Genomic DNA, 9,801 nt, shown 5'->3' on the forward strand with positions numbered 1-9,801 from the left:
CTAGCAGAAGAAACACTAGAAGAGAGAGAGAGTTAACAGATTCATAATCTCTGGACAGTAATATGCTACCCTCCAGCATCTGCTGCCTGAGGGGGCTACCTCATTCTACCTAATGGCAGAGTTGGTCCCGCAACAATGGTGAAACTGCAAATGCTTTAAAGTAATTTTCTCTTGCTTTCAGGCATGTGGTCCCAAGCATGCTGTATTTGAACGTAGGTCTCATTGGAAATGAATGGGGTTTGCTTTGGAGTTAACTTGTTTAGGGCTGAGGGCTAAGAAATAGTGTTGTGACCTGGAGGCACCATAACTGTTTACATACATGGTCCTTGTGTACCTTATCCCTGTAGGATTGTGATGTGCTTGGCATATTCATTGCATATCCCTGTGAAAATCAGCTTCTGCTATCAGCCCCCTATGGCATTAGTGAAATGTAGACTCCAGACGACCTGTTTATTGAGCATTCATCCTGATTTGCTTGCATGGATTGTTTGTTCTGATTTTTCTGCAGGGCAGTTATGGAGCAATGAGCATTCATTTAGATTTGCTTACAGGGTGTTTCTACATCTATCCATTAATGGTTTGCTCATTCCTCACTTTCCCCCATAACTTTCCTACCTGCAACCCCCCCCTCTTTTTTTTGTTGCTCTACAGCAACAGAGCGCTTCAAACCACTTTAATTGTGCGGAGCTAAATTTTTGGCATGCACTTGAATTCCTCCCAACCAAACACTGACAATGTGGAGGCAACCATAACAGAAGTAGCACTATTCTTTTGTTACTTTCTCCCTCGGTTTTTACGTTTGCTCTGAAGGTTAATGAGCAGTCATGAATCTTAACAAATGTGCTGTGTGCTAGTGTGCAGCCACCCTCAAACTTGATAGTTCTTGATGGTTTCATGTTTCCTCTTATCTCAGGGCTGTCAGATCTACTTAGTTTTCATTCTAGTACTGATTCATGCCTTACCAGTGACATTGGCTTTCTTCCAGTTCCAAATCGGCATCTTTCAACTTGAAAGCTGGCGGCAGTGGGAGTGAAGGTTTTCCATTTATCTGTGACGTAGGCAGTCACAATGAGCTCTATCGGACCCCGCCTAATAGCTTTGACCCTGACCTAGAAGGAGAGCTTCCCCCCCCCCCAGGTCTTTTAATGGTTTGAAGTTGTACAGTCTCGAAAGGAGTCTCAATTTAGTTTCTCTGCAGAAGAGGCTGACTTGCGTGTGGCTCTTTTGAGATATGAGTTTCTTTTGAGTGAAGATAATGAAACCCATTTCAGTCAGCTCCGAGGATAAGAGCACCTTAGAAGTATATTAGGAATGCATCTATGCACTGAGCAATGCGCATTTTAATGTCGTAAGCAGATCTTTATTTGTTTAAAATTGATACACGGCACAGGAGCTGTGTACTGCATCGGAAATGTCAGACAGGGAAAGTGCCAGAAGGACGACTGCGAGGAGATATTAATAGGGGTTTGCATAAGCCCAATAACGTTGCAAAAAGTAAAATAATGTTTCTTTCTGGCAGTAATTTAGAGCTCCTTCCTTCCTTCCTCGCCCTATTGATTTTCGACTACATGATCAATGATTTGAGGCGCCTTCCCATTTGTTATCTTTTCCTATATGTTAATTTGGTTTGTTTTATCATTGGGTAACGAAAGATTTGCAACACTTGGGTGGGAATAAAAACACAGCTGGAAAAAATAATAATTCACAAATGATCTAAGCCGAGTTTACATCAGGGGTGCAGAACCAGCAACCTGTGGATTGGATGCGGTCTGTAATGGTCTCCATCCAGCCCACAGCATCCCTTCATGACGTCCACAGAAGTGGAGTTTTAGGCTGAAAAAAGCCTTGTATTAGAGGAACCCAAAGCCTAATTGTGTAGGCTGCTTTTTTGGGGTGTGTGTGCGTGCGCTACAGCTGAGGAGGAAAAGACTGACAATCCCCTCCCTGGATGCTCTGACTTCCCACTTGAAAATGGCCACAAATGCTACCCTTAGGCATGTCAACAGCCTTCTAATGGCACCACTGGCCCTTTTTCCTTAAAGGGGGCATTTTTGGCATGGGAGGCCATAGCACACAGGGAAGGGATAACCTTTCCCATGCACTGCACCCCCTTGCTTGCACGATAGCCCCCATGCTGCAATTTGGCTTTGAAGTACAGCTGTTTCCCGAGCCTAACTGCTGCGCAGAAGTGGGGCCTTTTGGGGGGGAGGTGGGGGCCCTTCCTGTGTGCTATGACACCCTCTGGCTGAAATGGCCATGCTGCAGTTTCCGTTAAGATGACCTCTCCTGGCAATTAGGCTTGAACATAACTAACAGGCTGTTTTCCAGCCTGATTAATTACTGGGAGGCAGGGGAATGTGTATGTGTGTGTGTGTGTGTGTGTGTGTGTGTGAGAGAGAGAGAGAGAGAGAGAGAGAGAGAGAGAGAGAGAGAGCCACAGGAACATAGGTTAATGGACTGCTGGGTAATGCAGCTTCCTATCTAGCTCAGTATAGTCTATACCAGGGGTATATCAGCTATCAGCAAACCTTTTCAGCAGGGGGCTGGTCCACTGTCCCTCAGACATTGTGGGGGGCTGGACTATATTTTGAAAAAAAAATGAAGAAATTCCTATGCCCCACAAATAATTTCATTGTAATTAATTGTTAATTTCATTGTACACAGGTTGTACATTGACAATAAAGGTATTGTTATTATTATTATTACCCAGAGAAGAAGAAGAAGAAGAAGAAGAAGAAGAAGAAGAAGAAGAAGAAGAGTTTGGATTTGATATCCCGCCTTTCACTCCCTTTAAGGAGTCTCAAAGCGGCTAACATTCTCCTTTCCCTTCCTCCCCCACAGCAAACACTCTGTGAGGTGAGTGGGGCTGAGAGACTTCAAAGAAGTGTGACTGGCCCAAGGTCACCCAGCAGCTGCATGTGGAGGAGCGGAGACGCGAACCCGGTTCCCCAGAATACGAGACTACCGCTCTTAACCACTACACCACACTGGCGTAAAGGACACATTCTACTCATGTAAAAACATGCTGATTCCCAGACCATCTGCAGGCCGGATTTAGAAGGTGATTGTGCCACATCCGGCCCCTGGGCCTTAGTTTGCCTACCCATGTTATTTACTGACTAGCAGAGACTCTCAAGGGTTCCAGGCAGAAGTCTTCCTTCTGCTCTTCTTAGAGAAGCCAGGAATTGAACTTGGTCACTTCTGCATGCAGAGCAGATGCCCGACTACTGAGCTGTGGCCCTTCCCTACGCCCACTCTACCCCACCCACTCTTGTTTCGTTTGTGCTATTGCTGGCATTCACCCTCCAGGGGTTATGTGGCCCCTGGACCAGAAAAAGTCCCCCCGCCCAATTTACATCCTCGCACAGGATGAAACGGATTACAATTCCCCCCTCATTGGAATTTGCAGGCAGTATTCCTTCTTAGCCATTTTACCAGGCTTTCTTTTGTTTCTAATTTCTCTCTTTCTAGATGTAAAAAACCCCTGCAGTCAGCTTCCGTTGGGGCTCGTTTGGAGCAGAGGTGGAGTTTGATGCCAGCACAAATCAAGGCATCCTGTCCCGAACTGCTGAATCCATCCCTCTCTGATGCTGATGCATCTGTGTTTTGGCTTCCTGCCATTGCTCTCCCCTGCCCACCTCCAGCGCCTGCCCAGTCATTGTGCCAATAACTGTTACCTGAGAACTGTCCAGTTATTCTGGTTATTAAGCAGTAAGTCACAGTTGGCTGAACTTACCGGCCCTCGTCGCAGTGTGCCAAATACTTTGTAGGGCGGATGGTTGCCAGACAAATTGCTCCCAGGCAAGTAGGGTGTTTGGAGAGATTTTCACATGGCTGAAAAATCATGCCCAAGGTAGCATTCATGCAGTGTGTCTTCTGCGTATGAAATGTCAAGATGCAATTGGATTGCAGCTTTCAGCCTCGGTATTTTGTGACATAAACTTCACTGAAGCAAGAGTTTTCCTACTAGTTGCTCACACCTGCCAAGCATTATAATCACTTTATTATTTTTCCACACCCTATGAACCTGAAACCAGTCTGAGGCTCCAGTTACACATGTCTTCAAATGTGAACCTGTCCCAGTCAGATTTAGATTGGCTAAACTAGACAATATATTAAATATGTGGTTACATATGCATATAATATCTTTATTTTATTTTTTAAAGTGGAGACAGGTGATCATTTAGGTACCTGGATGTTTCCAGGCCATATGATGTCTTGAAGATAAACACCAGCACCTTGAATTGCCCCCAGAAACAGACCCAGAACCAGGGCAGATGTTTGGGCATCAGTGAGATATGATCCCAACTTTTACTCCCAGTTAGCAGCTTAGTATTTTGGACCAACTGCAATTACTGGAATATCTTCAAAGGCAACCAACGTGCAACACATAATCTAAACTCGAGGTTAAGGTGGCCATGTTCCCTGTTTTCAGAGAAGAGCTGTCAAAGGACAGTCCTCTGTTTACAGGGCTGCCCTGTGTCTGTCCAGTTTACAGATAAAGAATAATAAAAAGGGGGCACTGAGATCTTGAAGTTACCCGTCAACACTTAGCACTGGGACAGCAGACTAACCAGGCACACAGGTCACCTGGTCTTCCACAGCATGCTGAGATGCATTTCTATTTAAATTACAGTATTATCTATCTATCTCAATCTCTGAGCAATGTGAGATTCCAGGGGAACTTACCCAGGGTTCATGTTTCCTCTTGGAATGAGACACAGTGGAGACCGTGGTGTCATTATGATATATGGTTTATTTACACACATATATAACTTGAGCCTACGATGAAGAGGTTCACCACATTAACATCCTCAAAGGGTCTTGGTTGTCTTGTAGCTGAAGCCTTGGAATTAACATTGCTTTTAAAAGTTGCGCTCTCTCTCTCTCTCTCTCTCTCTCTCTCTCCCTCTCTCTCTCTCCCTCTCCCCAGCTCGCTGCTTTACTTCTAGGTCACATCACTGCAACTCAACTCCAAATTCTTTCTTTGTCCTACTAACTAACTGTGAGAACTACAAACTAGGGGAGGGGACCTGCACGGAGCCCCTTTCCTTTGTTCCCCTTAATGGCCCATCACACAGGTGATCATCTCACCAGGAATCTTGCCTGGCTTATATTTTAACACTTGCTGGATCCAATGGTTAGAAGGATTTCATATATAGCTTACTTCATCCCCTCCAAAAACTCATAAACACATGCAAATTTTATGCAAAAAACGTGTCCTCTTTGGTCGTCTTCTGCTAGCAATGAGAAAGTTGCAAGCCTAGTGTATTTCTCTCAACACTGAATAAACTAATGTCTGTAGCTGCTTATCACTTGAACTCACCTCCATTTTAATTGCAAGTTGGTTAGATACACTTTTTTTTAGAGGACTCCTCTCTATCAGCCACACCGATCAAACATGGAAGTTGCTTCTCAGGATGATTTTTAATCTACCAGACAGGAGGCATAAACATATTCCTGCCCTTTTCAGTTTCAAGCATCAGAGTAAATTAAATGGGGAAACTAACAGCACTATTGCCATTAGTTTTGCACAGAAGGCGAACACAATGCCGCCTTTGCTTCTGGCAGACCTGTATTTAGGGAGGTTGGTAAATCACTGAAAGTTTATTTCTTTAGAATGTTCTCCTGTACAAATTGTACAATCCTTTTTTTAACCAATTAGTGAATGTTAGAAGAACACATGAAGGAAAAGCAGGAAAGAACCCATAGCAGTTTTCTTACCAATGTTCCACCACTGTCACTGGATATACTGAACTCTGGAAACCTCAATTCAGCTCGTGGCTCTTTATGGATGTTTCTCAATGATAGGAAACATAATGTGGGTTCCATCAATGGCACAAACACTTGAGTGAATTCTGAAGCATCTCTTGAGGTTTTCCTGCTCTGTCTAACCTATATTACAAGCCCACCTTATGATATGGATAATGTATGTGAAGTAAGTTGCACGCATGAAATGCACTTGATGCTGATATCTAGTTGTGGGTAGATTTGCCAACTCTAGACATCAACAATTCTGGTACTGAGGTGGGGCCAGGAGATGCAAATGCTATGTATGGACCTTCTGCGTAAAAATAAGGAAAAGGGGACTAGTGTGTATGCTGTTACCACTTGCCTTTTGGGTAACTGGGTCTACTCTGGGTAAAACTGAGTTGAATACTATCCATTGTGTGTGAGGTGAGAAGAAAGTTCATCTCTGCATGTGGAGTTATATCTGTAATGACTCATTCATGCATGAAAGCCATCAAATTATGAACAGGCTTGTTTGAACCAGCATTAATCCCCCTTTAGAAGGAGTAGGGCCCTGGTTGTATCCTCCCCGCATCAGTACTCTTGCACCAGCCAATGTTAGTCGAGACCCAGATCTGGTACCTGCCTATGGATGCATTGGACTTTGGACAGAGGTCATGTGAGCTATGCAACAATATGCTGAGGCCATGCGTCTTGAATGGCAGCAAGTCAGTATGTCAAGTCCCCAGTCCAGGGTTAATCCATTTGTCAAAAGTCCAAAGAGAAGCACATTCCCACAGAGATCCTGAAGCATCCACACTGAGGACTATCAACATGGGCAGTTGAGCAGACACAACACCTCAGCTCTGCTTCCCTTTTGTTCCTTGCATGCTGACTGCAGCATCTGGGCTTGATGAGGCAGGCGGCCCTCACCTGTTCTGGGCCTACTCCAGCTGAGGAATCACCCCCTCCTCCCAGAGCTAATGAGTCCCACCTGGCCAGCTAGGGAGCTGGGCTGTGGGCCCTTGACTGCCTCAGCCTCCTAAAGTACCACTCCCACTGCTCCCTATACCTCAGAGCCTGTTGTGTTTGTAGACACAGGGGCCCCTCTGGCTCTGGTGATGGATCCCACTGCTGTGGTTCCCCTGCACTGCCCTCCACCTCATCATCCTTCATCACCCCGTGAGTCCTTCCTACAACCTCTCCTTCCCCAGTTTGCCCTGGCGTGTCCCAGTCCCTGCTACACCCCTTGCCAGGGTCCTCTTCCTCCTCCCCATTGTCCTGCCAGCTCACACCATGTTTAAATATCATTTGTTGTACGCACCCTTGACAACGGCTCTGCGGCAGAAATGGGATTTGCACACCTATACAAAAACGCAACAGAAGGTAAGACGAACAGAGGACTTTTCCGCTGTTCACATTTTTAAGAGCTTTAATCAAAATCTTTATGCCACTATCTGGCTTCGTGGGTGATCAGAGTCACAATTGGCAGCCTCCGTGGGGATGCTTCTGCTACGAAGCATTACACAAGCTGCACGAAGGATGCATAGTATTCCTCTGCCTCAGCTTGTGGTGTTTTGATATCTATGCTCCGGTGCGAACTCTGAATGGGTTTTGAGATGGGCCATTTTGCTCTTAAAGGGCAATAACAATGACCCTTTTCTATAGGAGTGGGGCTCATGTGCTTTGCTGAGGTCCTCTTCCCAACATTCTCTAAGTGACTCTGCTCTCTGTAAATAAATCTGCTTGTGGCCTTTTGGTCTCTGTATAATGAAAGATGGATAACAGTAGACTTATTTATTAGCTTGCTATTCTTTAGGAGCCAGGGTGCTATTTGTTACGTCTACAGTAAACACTTTATAAATGTCCAGACGGAAAGGAGTGCAAGGGTGAATGTGGAACATTACCCCCTCTCCTTTCTGTGGCTCCCTTTGTCTTCGACAAGGTGTAAGGAAGGGCTTTGAAGTCCTGGGAAAAGTTGGCAGTGGAAAGAGTTCTGAAATAACCTCATGCGGAGATTGGATTTTTCAAGCCTTAATGAACAGCTTTTGCATTATAATACACATAACACGCAGAGCTGCTTTTTGTTGAAGAGGTGCTTTTTGTGATCTTCTATCATTATATATAAATTTAAATTCTGAGTTTCTCTAAATGATATAATAGCCTATCCTCCTCACTAGCCTCAGGTAATGGAGCAGGAGCCTGTCATTTCTTGGTGTTGATGGAAAGATTGTTGGTACATGGTCAGAAGGATGGTTTGCTTTTTAAATATTGCTTTACAGGTTGTTTGGGTGCATTTCTAGTCAAAGCCCTACAAATACTAGATTGAATAACATTGCTTGTCTATGCTAAACTCCAGTGCTAAAGATTGAACTATAACCTTCAGATCTGCAGTATTTATATTTCGATGTAGTTGGAGGGTTAGGGCAGATCAGCAATTTCTGGATGTGCTGCTGCTAAATTGTCCGTCTGGAAATACCCAGAGTCAGTTGTGAACTGATCTTTTGGCAAAAGTCTACCCTGTGCTCCTCACATGCCACTCTTTTAGATTTGGCTGTTAATGAGGGTTGCTAATAAGGTCCTCCCAATGCACTACGGCATTACTGAGCACAAAAAATTAACCAGCCCTGCTGATTGTAGCAGTGATTATAGCTATAATACATAATTTGGGCTTTTTTTTTCATGCTTAGCATTTGCTTTTTTTATACGGAGGGAGAGTTTAGATGCATCTTCCGGGCTTGACTCGACTCTTGCCAAAATATAATTAGTCACAGCGAGTCATTTTTGTGTGTTGTCTAAGATACGCTGTAGTTCAAAGCTAGAAAGGGACTGAAAGATGAAGAAGGCCCCTGTGATGCTTTATAAGGGACTAAATATTTTGAGGTTTTTCTTCAAGGATGAAAAGCAGAGGCCACAGTGCAAGAGAAATGGATTTACAATGTACAGAGAAGGCAGGGTGTGAGAGAATACCGCTTACATACTGTGCACTCTTTATTATTCTCTTCCTTGAGCAAAATGCAGAGGCCAGCTCAATCCATGAGAGACAAGAGTGATTTAGCGATTTGAGAACAGCCTAGGGGCCAAAGGATATTCTGAGTTTTAATTTTGGTCTGGCGTGGACTTTCCCCCTTTGTGTCCAGCTTAATTGGTCTGGCGCGGATGTTTGGAGACCTGGGAAATGCATTATTCTTGGGGCGTAGGTACAAGCTTATTAGTTTATGTTTACTTAGGTTTTATTGTGCAAAAGCATCGCTAGAAGCATATTCAGAGTTATTTTATCTGTAATGATCCTTTCTCCCCCCTCCTTTTCTTCCTCTGCGCCTCGCCCATACACGAAACATCACTCATTCCTTGTTTTCGTGGTTTCATGTACTCCTACATAATTTACCTAGCTTGTCATTCTTGATTGAATAGGTCTGCTGCTGCCTCTTGTGTCTTATCCTTTCAGAACCGAAGACTGCAGCATACATAGCAGAGCTCGCTGAGCTGTATGAAAGTCAAACCTTTTGCTCTGGTAGAAACTAATAAGACTAACAATAGCAATGCTCTGCTCACTTATGCACTGTGAGATATGGAAATGAAGAATTCCATTTATCAAACACCAAATCAGTCCTAGCATGAGACCATCTCTGGAGCCCAAGCTTGTCAGCCTTTGTTCCTGGAATCTGTTTTCAGGGCCATGAAATAGACAAGAGCTTCTGAGCATGTATAGCTTCTAAGGCAGGTTAGAACTTTTCAAATTCAAATGAATTCAGCACTATCAAATGAGGTGCCTGTTGCTGTATCATCATCATCTTCTTCTTCTTCTTTGGCGATCACTTGTAGCCAAGTAAGATTATCTTCCATAAACACGGTTTAAACAATGAGTCTGTAAGTGGCTGTGGAGGCCAATTCTGGATCCACAGTCCTTCCACAGTGGGGATATTGGTTTCCAGGTGGGAGTTGATCACAGCGTGGATTTGCCAAGCGTGCCTTCCTCTTAGTACGTTTCTCCCTTGCGTCCTGAGTTTGAGTGTCTTCAAAGCCCATGACACCTTTGGTAAAGGCTGTTCTCCAACTGGAGCGCTCACA

The sequence above is a fragment of the Podarcis pityusensis genome (genome assembly GCF_964106645.2).
Source record: "Podarcis pityusensis genome assembly, chromosome: 9".
NCBI classification, from domain to species: Eukaryota; Metazoa; Chordata; class Lepidosauria; order Squamata; family Lacertidae; genus Podarcis; species Podarcis pityusensis.